The following is a 10,935-nucleotide window of genomic DNA, read 5'->3' as shown; positions in this document are numbered from 1 at the left end:
CACCCCTATGTTATCAATTAATTTTATTACTTTAAATTTATTTTTTAACTAATGGGGGTTAATTGTGTAATTAACCCAATATTAATGAAAATAATTGATTTAATATATATAATAATTAATGAAAAAATATTTTTTAATTAATTTTATCATTTTTTTATATAATTATTATATAATATTTATTTATGATGATAGTAATATGCAATAACAATAATAGTTTATACTAAATGATAACTGTGAATTTATTTCCTTATTTTTTGTCATCATCATTATTTTTTGAGAGTGGTTTTGGGGTTTTTTACTCGGAATTATTTTAATGTTTGAATAAATCTTAAAAAGGTAGGGGTGTAAAAAAGGTAAAAACAAAAAATATATATTTTACAGATAATATGAAGTTTCCCCCCAAGAAAACTTTGTGAGCAAAATACAATAAAGAAGGGGTATACTTTAAAAAAAAAAAAAAAAAAAAGAATTGAAACAAAATTTTAAATTTAAAAATTTTTTAAAAAACTAATTAATAAATAATAATTTGGAAAAACAAAAGAAATATATAATTTTTTTAACTTAATACAGGAATGAAGGCAAAAAGAACGGGCCCCCCTCTTTTTCAGGGGATACAGCAGTGGCCCCTCCCCCCTGCCTGATTTAATGTCTTTCATAACAAGCCCCTGGCCTATCTCTCAGTCCACAAACCATGAACACTGGTAACCCGGGGAAAGCCCAACAAAACCCCCAAGCCATGGTAAGCAGCAGAAAAATGAAGCAAAAATGCACTTTTTTTCCCAGCTAGGTCTTGATGGGTGAAAAACATCAATAATCTCAAATCCTTCAAACATAAATTCTGCTATGTAAGATAAAACTTCCCGAAAATTTTCAACAATTAAAAACCTAAAAAACCCCCCTACATTAAGGGCCTAATGGAAAAAATAGCAAAAAGAAAACCTTTTTATTTTATATTAATAATTAAAATAAAAAAAATGGAAACAAATGTACCTTGGGCCATTCAACAAATGACCAAGGAACCCAGAAATTGGGGGATCCCTCCAAAAAAGTTTAACATTGCCCCAATAATATATAAAAATAAAAATATATATATTTGAGAAAAGTGGTTTTTTTTTTTGTACCATCAAAGGGTCCGCTCCTAATGTTTTTGGACTAAAAAAATAAAAAAAACTAGAAAAAAAAAATGAAATCCTTTAAAAATGTAATAAATAATTTTTAATCATCAGGGATCGGGGCCCTCTGGTTTCCCCCCCCCCTCCTATAGAAAAAATATATTAAGTTGGGGAAACCCCTTTCCCTAGACATTAAAAAACCCCCCAAAACTACAAAATTAAAAAGATTATCATCCCTTTTTAAATTTTTTTCCCTTTCTTCCCCTTTAATAAAAATTTTTTTTTGGGGGAAAAAAACAGAAAAAAAAAAAATAAAATAAATAAAATAAATAAATAAAAAAATAAAAATAAATAATAAATAAAATTAAAAAAAAGGGGGGTTTTTTTGGTAGAAAAAAAAGCAAAAAAGGGGTCCCAAGGGAAAATTTAATAAAAAAAAGAATGACTTAAAAACCCTAAAATTTCAGTGGGGAAAAAATATCTTTCCCCCCCTGTAGAAAAAATAATCTTTCCCCCCCCCCAAATTTGGGGTTTAAACCCCCCCCCCAATTTTTTTTTTTTTTTTTTCTTTTTTTTTAAATTCCCCAAATTCAAATTTTAAAAGGTTTTTTTTTCAAAAAATGCAAAACCCTCTGGTTCAAAGGATTTTGCCTTTTATAAATTTTTTTTAGGGCCCCTTTTTTTTTCCCCTTAACCAGCCCCAAAAAAATCCCTGGAAAATTCCCCCTTAAAAACATACCACAGTTTTTTTCTACCCTACAAAGGACATCTTTTTGGCCCCCCCCCCCCCTTGGAATCAGAATAAAATAAGCAATTTTTTATTTTTTTCCCAAAATTTTTTCCCCCCCTGCATTTTTTTTTTTTTGTCCCCGAAAATAAATTTCTCCATTTTGGGGCCATTATTTTTTTTTCCCCCCCCCTTTCCCTTTTTCTGATTCCATATTTTTTTTTTAAAAATTTTTAAAAAACAATTTAATTCCCCCCCCTCAGTAAATCCCCGGACAAAAACCTTGACGAAATTTTAAAAAGAAAACCAATGTACAGGCCCCCCACAAAAAAAAACAAAAAACAAAAACACACAACAAAAAAATAAATAAAAAAAAATAAAAAAAGAAAAACTTTTCACATCCCTTTTCTCCCTTTTACAAATAGTTTTTTTTTTCCCCTTTTTCTCCCCAATATTCCCTTTTTTTTTTCCCCTTTTATTTTCTTTTTTCGGTGGGGCCCCATTCGTCCCCCCTTTCCCCCCCCCCCCATTGGGGGGGAAAAAAGAAAACAAGGAAAAGGTTAACCTTTTTTGGTAAATTTAAAAAACCCCTCCCCAGAAACAGCGTCCCCTGGAGGGAAACCCGAGGGATTTTTTGGGGAGGGGCCCCTGCCCCCCCCTTTTTTTGGGGACTAGACTCCCCTGGGTGCGGTTCAGAAAAGGCCCCCCCCCGCCCCCCCCCCCGAAAAAAACTGCAAATTTTGGGGGAACCCCTGCGGATGGAAAAAAAGGGGGGGGAAAATGTGAAAAGGGAAAATTGAGAAAGAATGAAAGGCAAAATTAAAAATATTTTCCTTTGGAAAAAAATTTGCTTTTTCCCCCCTCTCTCATAATTCCTCCATTTTTTTGCCCATCATTTCCCCCTTTTTAAACCCCCTTCACTTTCCCCCCCCCCCTTTCCAAAACCGCAGGGGGTTCCCACCTGCAGTTTTTTTTCCCCCGGGGGGTGGGGGGGGGCCCCCCTCGAAAAACCGCATCCCTCCCCGAAAGTCCCCCCCCCCCCCCCCAAAAAGCCCGGGAGGGCCCCCCCCTTTCCCCCCCTTTCCCCCCGGCTCCCCCTCCCCCGCTGAATCCCCCCGAGGGTTTTTTTTTTTCAATACCAAAATTTACCCTTTTTCCTTTTATTTTTTTCCCCCCCCCAATTTGGGGGGGGTGAAAAAACGAAATCCCCCCCGAAAAAGAAATTTTAAAAAGGGGAAAAATGAATATTAGAGAAAAAAAGGGGAACTTTTTTTTAAGGGAAAAACGATTGGTAAGGTCCCCCCCTTCTTATTTTAAAATTATTTTTTTTTTACATTATTTTTTGTGGTGGGGCCCTTTTTTTTTTTTTTCCCGTTTGGGGGGGGGTGGTGGGCCCCTTAAAATTTTTGGGTTCTTTAAATCGTCCCAAGGGTTTTTGTCCCCCCCCCGAGTACTGGGGGAGGGGGGAAAATAATTTGTCCTTAAAAATGTGGAAAAAAAATAAAAGGAAATCTAGACAAGAGAGAGAAAAAAAATAATGGACCCCCTGGGGCCTTTTAGCTGAAAAATAAAAAAAAAAAAGCAAAAAAAATAAAAATGAAAATGTTTTTTTAATTCCCGATTCCCAAGAAAAAAGGCAAAAAAAAAATGTCCCCCCCCTTGTAGTAGTAACTGGGGGGGGGGTAAAAAGGGTTTTTTTTAAAGGAATGTCCCCCCCCGGAAAATTTGGGCTTGGGGAAAAGAAAAAAGGTCCTAAAAAAATATGAAAAGCCAAAAATCCTTTCTGAGCCCCCGAAAGGTTTGGGGGGCAATTTTTTTTATATAAACTCCTTTTTTTTGAAAGTGAAAAATTCCCCCCAAAAACGAAAAAAAAAAAAATTGAAAATTTTTCCTAAAAACAAATTGAGGAGAATATACTTCTACAGGGAAAAATAGGTTTTTTTTTTTACCCACTGCAATAGGGTTTAGTCATTTCTGTTTTTTATAATTAATCCCCAGACATTTTTTTGCTTTTTCTACCAAGAATCCCCTTTTTTTAATATTTTTATTTAATAATTATTAAATTATTTTTTTTAAATTTTTTTTTATTATTATTTAAATTAATTTTTTTTTTTTTCTGTTTGGGGTTTTCACAACAAATGTAATTGAAGAAGCAAGAGAATTTAACAATAGATGATTAAAACCGTAACTGTGTTAGATTGGGTTAATTTGTCCCCCTAGGAAGGGTCCCCCCCCCAACTAAATATTTTTTTTCTATAGGAGACAGAGGCCCCGATCCTGGATGATAAAATTTTTTAAAATTACATTTTAAAGGAAATTTTTCATTTTTTTTTTTTTTAGTTTAATTATTTTTTTTTAGTCCCAACATAAAGAGCGAGCCCTTGAAATGTAACAAACAGTTTCTCAATATATTTATATTAAAATATTTATTGTGGCAATGTTTTAACTCTTGGGGATAAACCCAAAATTTCTGGGTCCCCTGGTTCATTTGTTTGAATGCCCCCAAGTAAATTGTCCATTTTTTTTTATAATATTTAAAATTTTAAAAAAGGTTTTTTCTTCTTTCTATTTTTCCCTATGCCTTATGTTTGAACCGTTTTTTCTTTTTTTTAGAATTTTTTGAAATTTCTGAGTTTTTTATCCCACATAGCAGAATTTATGGTTTTGAAGGATTTTGAAAATTATTGGGGTTTTTTTTTTTTCAAAAACCCATCAAGACTAACTGGGAAAAAAAAATGCATTTTTTTGCTTCATTTCTGCTGGCTACCATGGGGCTTTGGGGTTTTTTTGGGGGCTTGCCTTTTCCCAGTTTTTCAGTGTTTCATGGGTGTGAACTGAAGGATAGGGCCCCAGGCTGAATTTTTAAAGAAAGAACATTAAATTCAGGCAGGAAGTGGGCCACTGGGTGTATCCCTGAACAGAGAGGCCGTCCCTTTTGCTTCTTCCCCGTATTAAGTTTTTAAAAATATATATTCTTTTTTGTTTTTTTTCCCCAATAATTTTTTAATTAGTTGGTTTTTAAAATTTTTAAATTTTTAAAATTGTTTTTTCAAATTCTTTTTTTTTTTTTTTTTTTTTTTAAAGTATAAACCACCCTTCTTTTATTTGTAATTTTTTGCTCACATGTTTTTTTCCTCTGGACTTTCATATTATCTTGTAAATATATATTTTTTGTTTTTACCTTTTTTACACATAACCTGAGATTTATCCCAAAAAATAAAAATATCCCAGTTAAACAAAAAACCACTCTCCCAAAATAATGGGGTGAAAGAACAATAATAAAGAAATAAACACAAGTTATCCCTTAGTATACTATTTTAATTGTTTATTTTGCAAAAATTCTATCATCCATAAAATAATAATTTTAGTAAAAAATTAATAAAAAATAATAAATTGAAATGATATTTAATAATATATTTAATCATTATTTTTATTATTATTATTTTCAATAATCATTTATTATCATTAATATGTTTTAAACCCTGAATATACACATAACGATAAAAATATCAAAGTTAAAAAATTAAAAATAATTTGAATAACTTTAGGAGGGGGGTTTTTTCCTGACACCCTTTTGTTTTTTTTGTAAAAATCTTTAAGAGAAGTAAAAACCCCCAATGTCAATAAGGGAAAGTTTTCCCGAACTACCTTTAATCTGAAAATCTAGTTTTTTCCCGTAAATTTAGGGGGCAATTATCCCAATCTTAAAAAATAATCAAGCAAGGAATACTCTTTCGAAATTGGTCCTTTTAATGTCTCGTTAATTTTACCGTAAAGGGCCCCCACCTACCCACAGTCCCCCCCCCCCAAAAAATAAACCCGATTGAAACCCCCAAATAAATGCAGGAATGAGACCCCAAAAAATTCCAAGGTATCCCCAGGGTGTTTTTTCCCCAAATTCCCTCTACGAAAAAGCGTTTTTTTTGCTGACCTGTTTTTTCTAAAACTACTGGTGGAACTACTGCTCAGCGGTTTTTGGTTTCCCTTTTGGAGACCTCCCCCCCCCCTTTTTTTTCAGTGGAAAAAAATGAAACCGAATATACAGCACAGTGGGACAACCGGAAATTAACCTTTTTTAAAAACCACCAGGCCCGTCCCGTTAGCGTTTTTTTTTTTTTTTGTTTTTTTTTTTTTTTTTTTTTTTTTTTTTTTTTTTTTTTTTTTTTTTTGCCGACTCCCACTTTCCCCTCTGCGTGTTTTGGGTGTTTGTGGGGGGGGGGGGGGGCCAAGGGCCGGGACATGTACAGAAAGATTTGTGTAAGTTATACACTTATATTGGGACCTCATGTATGGGTTGTTAAATGGTTGTTTACGTATAACGAGCGAGAAACTCCCAAAGGACAGACTATTTATTGTATACCGTATGTAAGTTTGTTGTAACAAATTCCTTCCTTATGTTTTTTGAAAAATTCGAAGTAAGAAAAGCCATCGACTCCATTTGGACTTCAAGGACAATCTAAACATAATCACTTGAGTTTTGTATTTATCCTGTGCTTTATGAGCTGAGAAATCACATAGGACCCAGAAAGCAGGCGCGAGAAATGTTTGCGATTTGGGGGTCAGGCGAGACCTTGGCCAGGGGGAAGCTATAACTCTCTTTTGGGAGTCCCGGAATGAGGAGACTTTCGCATCTCTAGGCCATTGGTTTTTTTTTTACATCACTTTGACTTGGTGGGAACGCAAATGGCGCAGGTTGAATTTCGATCAGGGGAATCTAGGTTTTCTTGAAATCTGGGTTATATTTGCCATTTTTTTACCATTCCATTTTGTTCTTAAATTTTACTTATTTATTAATTTTTGGAAACCCTATAACTACGAGACCCCTAGCTCCCAAGTAAGAAGACGTCCTTATTCTCAAACAGCACAGCAGGGTACAATTATGACATTTTCCCTATTTTCGGACGATGAAGTATAGTGCAGCTTTTGAGAGAAGCCTAGCGACTGCCTGATACTCACGTACATGATAATGTTGATGGAGATAATAACTAAATTATGATTTAAATATTATAGTAATAACAACAATAAAACAACAACAACAGCAACAACAATAATAATAATAATAATAATAATAATAATAATAATAATAATAATAATAACAATAATAATAATAATAACAACACCAATAATAACAACAACAGCAATAATAATAACAACAACAATAATGATAACAACAACAATAATAATAATAACAACAACAATAACATTAATCATGAATGAAATCATCGGGCCGGGCACGGTAGTAACTGATAGAGAGAGAGAGAAAAGAAAAATCAGTGATGTCACTCGTACGAGACTCGCGAGTCAGAGACACAAACAGAGGCCCTGGAAAAAATAAGCAAAAACTGTCGAAAGGCCGTTGGACAGTCCGCCATTTGAACATAAGTAGTGATTCCGAGGTTTAATTTGGGCCTTTTTTGGGGGACATTTGTCACCCAGAGTTTTGTGAAGTATGTAAGTGATTTTCCGAATGGTTGAAGTTTAGGCGGAATATGTCCCCCACCACAAAAAAGAAAAAACTTTGGAATAAGCAGGTTTATCCTAGAAGTGAAAATGATAATCCGCCAATACATGTACTGATACGTTATACCTTCAACTGCGTACCAAACTCTACTCTAGTATTCCCTCCCTTCTTTGCAAATATATTAAATTTAATAATTTTCTGAAAGGTTTTACCGTAATAGATGGTCCCAACGTTTCGCTTTTTGTTTTTACACATGGGTACCCATACCCCCCTAAAAAGAAATAAATGAATAACTTTCAAAACATTACACTTTTCCACGCCACAAGATTAAGCCCTAACTAAAGAGCCTGATAGCAGATTTTTTTTCTTTTGGTATTAAAAAAGTGGGAAAATTTCCACTTGGAAGCCATCGATTAAAAGTTTTTTTTCTTTTCTTTTCTTTTAATTGTAAGGATATGTAATGTTCTTGAACCCAATTTTGATGTGGTCCCTTCCAGTTAGATATTTTTTTTCCTTTTTTTTTTTTTTTTACTATGTTGTGTTTTCTCTTTTTTTGTTTTTCGGTGTTTTATTAACCATGGTTTAAAACTCAAATTGCACGACTATTGTAAGTACTTTCTATTTAAAAAAAGTGGCCAAAAAGAAAACGAACATGATAACCTACACGCCCCAGGGCTCACCATCCCAAAGACCTAAACGGATGCCCTGCTTTTCCCCTTGCGTGTTTCTGTGCTTGAGGCCCCATCGATGAAGAAATATATTCCCTTTTGAGGATATGGTGCGTTTTTTTTTCAGCGGAGTTTTAAGAACACGTTAATTTGTATACATGAGGTCCCCTGCACTTCGAAAGGAAACGGGAGACTTCTTTAAATTATTCTTACAGTTTTTTTGCAGTTAAAGGTTTTCAATCTTAAATCGCCAGGAGTTAAATATACCCCACGTGTTAACAAAAAATCCGCGAGATACATTTTTTAGGGAGTTTTACATGGCAAGGTTTTATTTTAAGGTCACTGATGCCGGGCCATTCGGGAAGATGAATCACTTCTGAGACCTCACAGCTTGGCAAATGTTTTACCTTCATGGAAAAATTTAACTGGAGTAATCAACAGCATGCCTTAATGCAGATAGTAATAATAATTGGCAATGAATAATGAATATTAATCCATAAGTAATAATAATGCGATGGAAATAAAAAAAAATAATAACGATCATAACATTAATGAAAAATGATTTATGAAGAAAAAAATGAATAATGATAATAATGAAATGTGTGATAATAGCAACAAATAATACGAAAGAACGTAATAACTCCATAACAATAACAAGTCCAAAGCTTTTTTTATAATATTTCTTAATCAATTCTATATTTCAAAACTCACATTTACGCGCTTTAGTTTCAGGCATCAGGATTGGCCCCGTTAGTGTTTTTTTTCGGTCCCTCAATAAAAAATGGGATCAAAGAAAACCTAAACTGAGATTTTTTTTTAAAAAGAGACCTACGTTTCCACAATTCCCCCTTTTTCAGCGTAAAAGAAACTTAATTAATGTCATATACCGACACTGTTTTATTTCGATTCCTGAATAATCGACTAGCTATTTTTATACCAGTTTTTAAATCAGCGTAAAAATTAGTTTGGAAAAAGTAGATGTTTACCATCTACTTTTTATGTGGGGCTCATATCACTAACTTTTAATCCATTTCTGGTGTTCATTTGAAATTTCCTCTCTCCAATGTTTAACCTTATCGTAGCAAAACAAACAAACTTTAAACTATACACCTATGATATATTTTGTGTGAAATTGATAGTGGCACGAACATCGCATTAGATCCAGTTATCCTGTGGAAAAGTAACCTCGAATGTCACTAACTGCCGGGGACTATCCATTACAATTAAATGAATCTCTAGTAGACTATGCTAGAAGTGGGCAAAGAAAAAAATACGATATTTGGTTATTGGTAATCCGATGATAATTGTCCGATTTAACTGAATTATAATAGCCTTTATTAATTGGTATTATGTAATCGCAGTACTACACGCACACATAAATGATAGATATAGATAGATAGATAAATAATATACATTTGTAATATTATGATCGTTGCAACTCCTATGGATATTATAAATACATCACATAACGTGATTTCGGATTACTTATCTTGAATCAGATCCACTGCTAATGATAGTGATTGATGAATATTGTTGATGCGAACTTCTTTCTTAGCGCATGTGAGGAAATAATTCTAAAATAATAATTGGATAAAATAACTACAAACACGAAGTAACTAAAAAAGCCACCAAACGTATAGGTTAATAGTCTGAAGATTATTGCATAGATAATTTTAAATTCAACTATAGATTACCATACTTCGCTCTTACGAACTACAGTTGATTCAGCTTAACCTCACCAGGATAGACTTCCTTAGCTTGTTCATTATCCATTATCCGTTCATCATCGAACATCATATGAACCAGTGGGGTTTTTTAGATTCAGGCAAGAGTGGGTAAAATTTCCCTCTTTCATCGCTGAAGGGCCAAGTTAGACCCCTTCTGTTTTTTTAACCATTTTTCCGTAAGTTTTGGAAGAATTTACGTAACGAAAGTTCCGAAAACACTTGGGGGATAAGCCAATTTTCCCTAAAATTATCGTAAACCCGTCCCATATTTAAATTTTATCCATTTCCCAAAAGGATAAAAGAGGTGCAATTCAAATTTCCAAGAGATTCCCGCCCCTTTGTGATTTGGAAAATAACACCATAACAACCCCTTTAGAGCGCCAACATATGGCCTAAATAAAACACCAGCAGGAACGGGGTCAAATAATTCAGCCCCCAAAATGGGATTTAAACTTGGGATCCTCAGAAAAAAAAGGACAGGGCCTTTTGTTTTGGGGGAAATTCACCTCAGAAAACAACAAGCTACACATGATATTTTTATTATACCTAAGCTCGAAGGGGGAAGAAAGCCCCTGGAAAGAAAAAACCTAATTGAATAAGCCCAACTCGAAGATCTTTTATGATATTGATCCCCAAAAAGAAAAAAACAACAACGGTACGGATGTGAAAAAGAAAACTGGAAAACGAGGAAAAAAATCAGAGTCGGTAAAGGCAGTAAAAATTTTATTAACTTTGGTATGGTGAAAATTTTAAATTTTCCCCCTTATTTTTCTAGCAAATTGTTTTATTTCATACATTAAAAAAATTCCCCCCCCAAAACCTATTCTAAACCATCCTAGGTCGTATCTCAAACCGATTCGCCCCCCAAAAGAATTTTAAAATTGTTTTTTTTAGCTTCATACTTTTTAACACTTGGGCAAAAATGAAATAGTTATACAGGTTTTTCAAATATAACTTTCCCCGATGAAAGTATTCCCCCTTTGATAAATTTCTAAATTTCTGGCTCATCTCCAAAAAGGATTTTTTTTAAACGCCTTTTAAGCTTGAATTTTAAAAATTTTTTTAATTCCTGGTTTTTTTTAAAAAACCCTTTTAAAAGTGGTTTTTTATTTAAAAGAGCAAATTTTTAAACAAAAGAAAACAGTGGGGGGTGGGAAAAAAATTTTTTTTTCCCCCTTTATTTGGGAAAAGAAAACCCAAAAGGGTTAAAAAACCCCGAAAAAAAAGGGGGGAAAAAACA

Source organism: Penaeus monodon, chromosome 18, assembly GCF_015228065.2.
Source record: "Penaeus monodon isolate SGIC_2016 chromosome 18, NSTDA_Pmon_1, whole genome shotgun sequence".
NCBI lineage: Eukaryota > Metazoa > Arthropoda > Malacostraca > Decapoda > Penaeidae > Penaeus > Penaeus monodon.
Note: the sequence above shows the minus strand (reverse complement) of the source record.